The sequence below is a fragment of the Neophocaena asiaeorientalis genome, unplaced genomic scaffold, assembly GCF_003031525.2.
Source record: "Neophocaena asiaeorientalis asiaeorientalis breed wild unplaced genomic scaffold, Neophocaena_asiaeorientalis_V1.1 scaffold504, whole genome shotgun sequence".
Lineage (NCBI taxonomy): Eukaryota > Metazoa > Chordata > Mammalia > Artiodactyla > Phocoenidae > Neophocaena > Neophocaena asiaeorientalis.
In genome coordinates this window covers 7191247-7200910 of record NW_020174438.1, presented here as the reverse complement: position 1 = coordinate 7200910, position 9664 = coordinate 7191247, and positions in this window count along the sequence as shown.

Sequence of the window (9664 nt, the reverse complement as noted above, 5' to 3'; positions counted from 1 at the left end):
TCTCTCCTGCTAACTCGCTGGTCGGGTGGGGCTTTCCTCCCTGATCTCTTCCTGCCAAGACCTAGGCTTCTCTGCTACCATCATTTTCTCTCACCTGGATTATTGTAATAGACTATTAACTGGTCCCTCGCTTCTTCTATTGCTACTCCAATCCCCTTCATGAGGATCCTGGATGATCAAAACATAATTGTGATTATTCACTTTGCTCAAAACCCTTTCTTGGCTCCCTCGCTTATTCCTAAGTGAAAGCCAAAGTTCTCACAGTGACCTATATGGCCCTACATATAGGGCCATACTTTTCTCATCTAATTCCTTACCTCTCTGACTCCATATTTCATTATTCTGCTCCCTTTTGCCGTATTAGCCATTCTGGCCTAATTGTTGTTCTTTCAACTTGTCCTGTTTGTTTCCACATCAGTCCCTTCTTACATTCATGAGGTGTGGATGGACTCATCCACTGTTCTAGGTGCTGGGGATACACAGTGAACTAAATGGATAAAAATCTTTATCCACTATGGAGCCATTCTATTTGGTGGAGTGAAGTGGGATGGGGAGAGAGCATCAATAGCCAACGCACAAAATTATTTGTTGGGTGAGGAATTCAAGATGTGAAAAACAGAAAAATATAATTCAAATTGTGTAACTCAGTGTGTGTGTGTATGTGTTTGTGTATGTTATTGTGAGTATAATTATACAAGCATGGAGAAAAAATGCAAAAGGATACATTCCAGATAGTTGATATTCTTCATGTGGTTCATTTATTGGGAGAGATCACTGTGAGTAAAGATAGGAAGAAAATTGAGGGCCTATAAGTCTCTCAGACTCTTAGTAAAAAAGGAATTTCATGACTTTTAGTAAAAAAGGAATTTCATGACTTTTACGTGCTTGTGGGAGGTAAGGGAAATCACAAGCTTTCTTATTTGACAAACCTCCAAGCATTTTACCTTCTATAACACAGAGATGTCATTCATAATATTATTATCAGAAGAACAAGGACTACAATCACTCAGAATTCATGTTAGATGTTAAAGGTTACTTTCACAAGGCATTGCAATACTTTCAAAAGCCCAGGTATCTTATAGGAGTACTTCATACAACTAACACTTTCAAGTGCAATGTAAGGAGAAATACAACAAGATGGTAGTATTATGAATATCTATGCAGATCTCCTTATTGCACAGCAAAACAAGATGGATATTCTATTACTGATTTCCACTTTTCACCTTGTTAGATTAGTTTTATGAAGAAGAATGGTGTCTCTCCTTCCAGTTGCAAGGGCTTGTGGAGACATCTGTAAATTTTTTCAGAAATGCCTTTTCCCTAGTAGTTGTTAATTAATAAGACTTGCATTTCAATTTTCTTATTTAGCTTTTCAAGGAAAAAAGGCATGGTGCTTGCTTCAGCAGCTCATATACTAAGGAAAAAAAAAGGAAAGAAGGCATGGAAAATTAAATTTTACCAAAAGTAATAGAGAAAAGGCAAAACAATTTTTTTAATAATGATGCAATAAAGGGCAAACATGTTCTTCACGGCGCTTTTTTTAGTGGGAGAGCTAAGTCAAAAAGAAAAAAGATTGCACTAAAATGAATGATATAAAATGTAAGCATTCACATAAAATCAAATATTGTCAGATATATGTAAATAAAATAAAAATGTCTAATTCATTTTTACTAAGGTACAGTTCTGGGACACTCAGTTTGTAAAACTTCATTTCTTTAACAGTCTCCTCAGTTTTTAATGTTTTCATGAAATAAATGTGTTCTATTTCATGGTTTTTTATGAGCATGTTAGAAATGGTTTCAGAAGCAAAACCTCTAACATTCATAGCTTCTCTTAAGATGTATGGACTTGTGAATAAAATATTTAGCACATTACCTGAAGAGCTATTATATAACCAATCCATATAGTAGGCTGGAGCCAAACGAAGAGAGTGTACCTTGTTTTCTCTCACCCTCACGTTGTTGGTTATCCTTTTGAATTAGTTTTTAAATGAATCTTTACAGTCTAAGGCTCTGATTTCTGAGTGATTGAGGTTGTTGGATCCATCTTGCCAACTAGCAGGCCTGCTCCCTTAGTATCTGCTGCCTAGAGTGGACATTTACTTAATGACAATGGATGCTGACTCCTACTTTGCCAATAAGGTTTAAAGCTCTCTGTGAAGATTCCAGCTGGAGAAGTGTTACCTTAAATGAGGCTATGGACAACTCCACAATCTCCCAAATCTTGCTATGTCAAGAGGAAAAAAAAAGGGGGGGGGTCTTTAGAATGGGTAATCCCCATCCTAAGAGGACACACATTGGCCCATTTAATCTGAGGTCTCTCATCTGAGAGTTAGACGATTCTAATTGCTGAAGCTGCTGGATTTATTAGAGTCTAAGCCAACGTTGAGGGGCCAAGGCCATAAATTTACACAAGAGATTTGGGATTTGGACGAAATTCCACTAACTATATGTCAACACAGGGTCGTGATGACCATGATGCCTGATTTACTCAAATGTCCTCATGTCTATCAGGCAGACTCTTGCCGAGGGCCTCTGCACTTAGATATTTCCTCCCCCTGGAATGCTCCATCTGCATCGCTCAGGCCCTCACTTTCTGCAAATGTCACCTTCGCAGAGTGTCTTCCTTTTCCACCCAAAGAGAGATAGGACCCACCTCCTAGCCCTCACCCCCAAGCACTAGGTCCCTTATCCACTGTTTTCCTCCTTAGCAATGATCACCATCTGATACACTGCAGTTGGTTATCTCTACTCCTTCAGTAGAATGTAAGCTCCATGGGAGGTGTGGGGGTCTGGGGGAGGGGGGCGGCAGAAAATTTTGAATGTTTTGTTCCCTGCTAGAGAAGGCCCAGAAAACTGTCAGGCACGAAGTGGGTGCTCAACAGTTATAGGGATTATTGGATGGATGAATAAGGGGACGCAGCTTATTAGAAGTCAGCCTGTCTGGGAAAGGTCATCCGTAGCTAGGGTCCAAATCCCAGACTCTCTCTTCCCCACATGTTACTGGTTATCGGGAAAAGGAGGCTGTGTGCCCCAAGGTGTGCTGCACACAGAAGATCCTATAATGAACAGTGTATCTTTTCCTAGGAACAGGGCGTGGTAACGCGGGTCTAAGACGCAGGCCAGGAGCGGGAGAGTGGGAGCAGCCCCTTGCCCCGCGAGCCAATGGGAAGAGACTCTCTGGGCCGGGCTGTGAGGGTCCAATCATTCCGGGCGGCCCACCCAGCACTCCGCGCGCGCTAGCTCGGCTCGCAGCGCCTGAGGAAGTTTTGGCGTAAAGGGTCAAAGAGTGAGTTCCCCTTTCGCAACAGACTGCAGGTAACTCTTGAGCCCCTCCCTTCCCTCTTTCTTTTCCCTCCTGGGTTCGTGGCTTTCAGCGCTGGAATTGAACCTTCGCCACCAATGCCCACCGTGTGACCCAAGGTATGGAATGACCGTCCTCTTCTCTGCGTGTATTTTGCCTGCTCTAAAATACAAAGTTAAATCCCGTGAGCGTCTTGCCAGTGTCCGAATTCTGTGTGGAAGACAAGAAAGGGCAGGCAAACTCGGCCCGAGGCCCCGGGGGTGGAGAACGGTGCTGGCTCGAGGGCGCCGGCGGTGACCGAGCGGGAGAGGCCACTTCCCAGGTTCCAGTCCGCTGCACCTGGGGAGGCGGTTAGCCCGGGACCGGGGTGCCCACGTGGGTAATGAGTGCAGTTTGGGTGAAGACCTAGTGTAGCCTTTAACTCGCGGGCAATGCCCGTTTCTTAACTCTCCTGATGTCAGGTGGTATGATTATCCCCACTGTCAAGAGTTCTGATGAATTCAGGCACGGTTCTCTCCCCTCTGCCTGGAGCAGGTGTTTATCCTTCAACCCCAGAATCTTCCCTCCACCTGGGCTCCGCCGTTATTCCTCCACCCTGTGACGCCTCCAACCCCCTCGCCCGACTGAAGACCGCTAGCCTAAAACTTTGCACTCTCTATGCTCCTCGCTACCAATTGCTCTCATTCCTCTTCTAACAGAGTTCTAAGAAGAATAGCGCATATTTGCTCCCTGCGTCAGTCACCCTCTACCCATAGTAGTAGTATCACTCCCACTCCTTCTCCCCCAGCAGAGACCTAAAATTGCTCTCTTGGGCTTCCCTGGTGGCGCAGTGGTTGAAAGTCCGCCTGGCGATGCAGGGGACATGGGTTCGTGCCCCGGTCTGGGAGGATCCCACATGCCACGGAGCGGCTGGGCCCGTGAGCCATGGCCGCTGAGCCTGCGCGTCCGTGGCCTGTGCTCCGCAACGGGAGAGGCCGCAACAGTGAGAGGCCCGCGTACCGAAAAAAAAAAAAATTGCTCTCTTCACAGAGGGTTCCACTGAGCTCCCACCCTCCAAAGTCAAGTACAGTTGGCAGGCATTCATAATCTCTTTGAGATTTGACAAATTGGTATTGCCTCTCTCACCTTTTTATTTTTCCACGTATTTAAGTAATGTATTCTGGTTAAAGAAAGTTGTTACAAATTGTCCTAAACCCAAAACACAACAGTAGTTAATACTTTGATATATTTCATCCATTTTTTATGCAGAGGTTTCAATTCCTTAGTTGTAATCCTTATGCTCCTACCATTTGCTTTTAACCATGCATGTGTTGCGTATTGCTGTATGAAGAGGTCATTTTAATGGCTGAAAAATCAAGTGTGTGCCATATTTTTATGCATTTATTTCACTAATCATCATTAAATTTTAATTTGTTGACAATTATTTACTCTTCTATTATGCACAAAACTTTCTCTTCTGTATTTGGAATTCTTTCCATTGGATAATTTCCCATAGAGAAGTTACTGATTGAACAGTCATGCATATTTTTAAAGTTCTCCAGAGCTGTGAAACCTGCAGCTTTCCAAGAGTGTACAAATTAACATTTACACTAACAATATCTGCTTCATTCCATTCTCATCGTTATATGTATTGTTTCTTAAAGTTTATTTTTGCCATTTTAATAAGTGTGGAGTGATATCACCTGGTTTGTATTAGTTTTGGTATCTGCTTAAGTTTGAACATTTTCTGAAATACTTGTTAGCTATTTTCCCCCTGTCTGAAAAGGTTATTTACAATAATTTTATTTCAGTGCTTTTCTAATATATTTGTATTATGTCTGTTGGTGATATGAACCTTTTTGAAACCATATTTTAGAGGGGACTGTAACTCATATAGAAGACTGCATAAAACATAAATGTGCATCTTAGTGAATGGGTGATCCCCAGTGATCATCCATGTGAACCATCACCAGGTCAAGGAATAGAAGATTACTATTACCATACTACACTATACTAACGTATTACCATTACTGTAGAGTGCCCAAGAGCCCAGGGGAAGCTTCCTGATGACAAATCCCCCCCTCCCTGCAGAGGTAACACTAAACCGATTTTTATGGTAGTTACTTCCTCACCCCAGCCCATTTTTAAAATATGGCTTTAACACTTACACATACATCCATAAACAGTATACCAGTTTAGTTTTCTATTTTTTAGTTTTGATATTCTTATAAATGGAATTATATGGTATATAATCTTTTGGGGTTTGACTTCTTTCAGTGATGATGTTTGTGTGATTCATCCTAGTGGCATGTAACTACAGATCATATATTTTCATTGCTCCATAGGATTTCATTCTATGAATTTACCAGTTTATTTATTGGTTCTACTATAGGTTTGCTCTTGGATCTTTTCCAGTGCTTAGGAATTACAAACAATGCTGTTATGGCTATTTTCGTATGTCTCTTGGCATATACCTGCACACACACATTTCTGTTAGGTATGATATATTCTGACTGTAATTCCTAGGCCATCGTGTATGCATAAATCCAATTTAAAAACAACCATCTTACTTTAGAATAGTTTTAGATTTATAGAAAAAAGAGTTCTCGTGCACACATCACCCAACTTTCCCTATTTTTAACATCTTGTATTACTAAAGTATATTTGTAACAACTAAAGCAATTAATTAAAACTATTAATTCACACTTAGTTCAGATTTCACTACTTTTTTTTCCTAGTACTCTTTCTGCCCTTGGATCCTTTCTAGGATACCATATCATCAATACTTTTAGGCATCTTGTCTCCTTAGTCTCTGCTGGTCTGTGACAGTTTCTCAGTCTTTCCTTGTTTTTAATGACCTCGACATTTTTGAGAGTTACTGGCCAGGTATTTTGTAGCATTTCATTTAGGTTTGTCTAAAATTTTCCTCGTGGTTAGACTGGGATTGTGGATTTGGGGGAAGAATATCACAGTGGTTATATGCCATTCTCATCAAATCACATCAGTGGTACACACTGTCAACAGTGACTTATGGTTGATGATATTAACCTTGCTCACCAGGCTAGGGCAGAGTTTGTCAGGTTTCTCCAGTTAGCAAATCACTAAGAATGAGCCACACTCCTGGATGGGCGTGGGCTGGGGTTAAGATCCACCTCCTGGAGGAAGGAATAGCTACATAAAGTATTTGGAATTCTTCTGTAAGTAAGATTTGTCTCTTTCCCCCCATTAATTTATTCATTCAGTCATTTATCTATATCAGTACAGACTTATGAACATTTGCTTTATACTTTAGGTTATAATACTACATTACTCACTTTTGCCATTGGGAGCTCTTTTGGGTTGGTTCTTGTATCTTTTTGACCTACTCATCCTTTTCTTTTCCTTACTTTCTGGCATAACAAGAAGCTTTAGACTCAGTTTGTATACTCCCAGCTCTAGAATCAGCAGTTTCTCCAAGGAGCCCTCATTCCTCTTATTGGAGAATGGTATTAGAAACCAAGATCTGGGTCTGGGTGCGTATCTCCAATTTTACTAGTTAACGCCAACTGTTCTAAAGTGGTTTTACTAATTTAAAATTCAACTCATTATTTGTCAAATTTCCTAAAAATATTTGCTGTTTTCAGTTTACTTCTCGTGTTTGAATTCCTATGGACAAGGATTTTTAATTTCAACATAGTTAACAATATATCTCCTGATTCTTGATCATTTCCCTTATTGTGTCCAAGCTGGTAAGTTCCTCATTTTCTAAGGCGTAATGAATATGCTCTGCTTTCCGCCCTCTTGTTTGAAGTATTAACAATGTACTGATTTATGTATCTGAGATTTATTCTGAGGATACTAATTTTTGTCTGAATGGTTTACAAGTTGTCCTAATAATCTACACCGAATGCTTCCCTTCCCAATTATGATGTTTCTTCTGTCATACATTACAATCTCATGGGAATGCCTTTTTCTGAGCTATCTACTCTGTTTCTTTGATTTGTTATGGTAATGTCATAGAGAAGGGCTGATGAGTTGTGTACGAAGCAGTAGAGGGTAAGGCTTTGGAATTGGTTTCAACTGGGGCAATTCGCTGCCCTGGGAAGATCTAGCAATGTCTGAAGACATTTTGTTTGTCACAACTGTGGGAGATTGAGGGTCCTAACGGCATATAGTGGGTAGAGGCCAGGAAGGCTGCTGACCATTCTACTATGCACTTACAGTATCCCCCAAATAATTATCTGGCAAAAAATGTTAATAGTGGTGAGGTTGAGAAACTGCTGTAGGAGATTACAGTGGCCCAAGAAAGGAAATCAGACAGGAATGTATGAAAAGGGTGGGAATATCCTATTTCCTAAATAAAATGTAACTTCTCCAAGACCTTCTCATCTCTACCCTTTATGGAAAAGAATTCCTCCTTCCTTTGTGTTCTGGAAGTGCTAGAGCTCAGAGGACTGCCATTATATATTTAGAGGTCTTCCCTTTCCCCTAGCCCGGTGTTCAGCACGGGGTCAGATATCAGAGCATAGCCACACAGATTTCATTAAATCTGAATTCCCAGTGTCTGGGAAAATAAAGTGAAATTAGAAGGCAAGTGGTACCTAGTAGAAAGAGAATGAATTTTGTGGTCTGATAAGCTACTTGTCAACTCTGTAACCTGGGCAAGCGTCTTAATTTCTGAGTCCCTGTATCTGTAAAATGTGGATAAAACCAAACTTTTGGGACTAGAGAAAATTTTCATAAAGAACCTGTCACAGTAGATCCTCAACAAACATGGTAATTATTAATATGTGCTGAGTGAATATTATTATAGGTGGTAAAATTACATCAGTAAATTTGCAAATTGAAATAGATCCTCTTAGGCCATGGGTTCCCATTTTAGTTCAGAACATTTTGGAATTTATGAATGCCATCGCAGAAGAGGAGCCACACCAGACAACATCTGTTTTCCTCTCCCCAAAAATGTAAACAAAGGAAGACCACAAAATTTAAAAAAAAAAAAATTCCTTCAAGAACAGCATAAAACCTTTGGGAAGGAAGCCAAAGTATAATGTAGTCTCTGTCAGAGTTGTAGATATCATATAGTAGAAACCCAGTAGGATTCAGAACGTACAGATCTTGGCTCAAAGTTTCACCTAGAAAGGCAGGAGGAAAATGAAGGAAGTATGGGATATTATGAGAGCCAAGGGGGGACAAAATATCAACAATTAAGGCATTGTTAAAATAGTATTATATGTATGGCACCCTGTAAATTAGGTGCATGTGTTATCTTCCAATCCTTGTGGAGGTAGGTACTGTTATTTTTCCTGCTTACAGATATGAAAATTGAATTTTAAAATGGGTTTTACAAAAGGGTGGTCATTGGTCTGAGCTATCTCAGTGGAATTGTGGTAGCAACAGTTAGATTGCAGGGGACCGAGGAGGTATAATACGTAAAGTATAGAAGACTGAGGACGTTTGACTCTGAAGATGAAGGGGATATGAAGTGAAGGAAACATTCGTAAAAGACTAAAGTGGACTTGGGCGTGTTTAAATGCTAATGGGAAGGACTTAGAGGACAGGGAGAAGTTGAGGCTAGAGAAGTGAAGAGAGATTTCTGATGGATTAAGTCCCTTAATAATTCCTGACTCTAATGAGATTCAGGGATGAAGGAATGAGCTATAGAAAAGGGGCTAGAGCCACCTTCTTTTGTTACAGGAAAGAAGAAGGAAAAGATAGGCTCCCATGCAGTGATAACTGTACATTACATGTCACATTTTCCCTCACCTACTGTATTTTGTATGTTCTGGAGGAATTTCAGTATTCCTTTGAAGTTTCCTCAAATTTTCTCCTTTTTGCTTCTTTAAAAAAAAAATTACTGGGCTTCCCTGGTGGCGCAGTGGTTGAGAGTCCACCTGCCAATGCAGGGGATGTGGGTTCGTGCCCCGGTCCGGGAAGATCCCACATGCCGCGGAGCGGCTGGGCCCGTGAGCCATGGCCGCTGAGCCTGCGTGTCTGGAGCCTGTGCTCCGCAACGGGAGAGGCCGCGACAGTGAGAGGCCTGTGTGCCGCAAAAAACAAACAAACAAAAAAATTACTATGGAACCTGTTTTGGTCAGATCCTAATCTATAATCTAGATTATTTCTGCAGTCCAGTCAAAACAAACAAAACCCTAAAACAGCCGGTAGCTCACAGTTTACTGTAGGAGAAAGTCCTGATTTACTTTGTAATTTTCAGATAATTCACCTTCTGTTTAAGAAGTAAAATCTCCCTCTGTACATTTTTACTTGTCCCATCAATCTTATCCAATCCCATTGGCAAGAGTAGGGGGTGGCATATGAAAGGCTGGAAAGGAGAGGGGGTTGGAGAAAGATCTAGGTTGAGTTCTAGCTGTACCACTTACTAGCTCTGTCTCTTTAGGCA